This window comes from Myotis davidii, unplaced genomic scaffold (genome assembly GCF_000327345.1).
Source record: "Myotis davidii unplaced genomic scaffold, ASM32734v1 scaffold854, whole genome shotgun sequence".
In the NCBI taxonomy this organism is placed as follows: Eukaryota; Metazoa; Chordata; class Mammalia; order Chiroptera; family Vespertilionidae; genus Myotis; species Myotis davidii.
In genome coordinates this window covers 1,829,713-1,830,919 of record NW_006285939.1, presented here as the reverse complement: position 1 = coordinate 1,830,919, position 1,207 = coordinate 1,829,713, and positions in this window count along the sequence as shown.

Genomic DNA, 1,207 nt, shown 5'->3' with positions numbered 1-1,207 from the left:
GGGGAGAGAAACAAACTTGGAGAGACAGAAGAGGGAGGAGAGACTCTGATCTGCTCCAGAAAAAGAGAGAGAGCACGAGCTGGGTCCTCAGTTCTGAGATCTCAGGGGAGGATCTCAATAGAATATTCATCCGCTTTATAGGTGTGCCCCCTCCTAGTTTCCATTGATTGGTTGGCACCGGGGGTGGGGGGTCATAGGTCAATGCATCTGGTCCTAAAGTCACTCCATCTGGTTTTGCTGCTTCTCTGGGCCTGGAGCTGAAGGCAGCTGAGGCCTAGAAGTGATCTCCAGGGAGGACAGGTTGCGGGGGGGGGGGGGGGTCCAAATTGCATGCCCAGTGATATGAAAGGTCAGGGGTCTGCACTGCAGGAGCAGCGATACCCTGGGGAGGAGAGGTCACGCTGGGGGTGAGGTCCTTGTTTTCCCAGTTTTGCCTGTAGCTAGGTGCCCGGGCTTTCTGCCCTGGTGACTGTACCTGGCCCGTGGTCCTTGCCCTGCTCACATCTGTCTAACTGCCCCCCACAGTCCCATCAGAGCTCTGGCCTCCGGTGGGGAAATGGGATCTCCAGACACCTCCCTGCATATCGGCTTCCCTAGAGGGGGCTCTGTCTCGCTCCGTGGTCCAGTGTCAGGGCACAGAGTGGGACAGACGCCCAGTGGGCCTGCGGCCGGCTCAGGGCCTGCCGAGGTTGGAAGAGAGCCAGCGCGTTCTCAGATGAGGAGCTTTGCAAGTCACCTTCTCACCAGGTTTGCTCTCTGACATCCAATCCCAATGCCCCAAGATCAGCTCTGCTTCCGGGGCCAGACTTCAGGGAGCCGAGACTGTCACATGCCCCCTGGCACCCGAGAGCACCATGCCAGTGGCATGAAGGGTGCTGTCTGGTTGGCAGAGGGCTCGTCATTGCCTTGGGGGCACTCCTTTCATGGAGCCTCTGAGGAGGGCGCGGCAGCCTCGCCATCCTCCACTTCCCAGCAGAGGGAGCAGGGCCTGGGGACTCAAGGAGTCACAGCCCATCAGAGAGCCAGTGCCAGCCTCACCGAGGTGCCCAAGCACGAGAGCAGGGCTTTCTGGCGGGTTCCTGGCCTCCCTGGAGGGACCAGCATATACTTTTGCTTACACATCCCTGGCTCTCTGCTCAGGGCCTTGGATTTGAGTGCAGCCCACACCAGAGGAGGCCCAAAAGGCTGCAGGAGGGTTTTGTTTTCA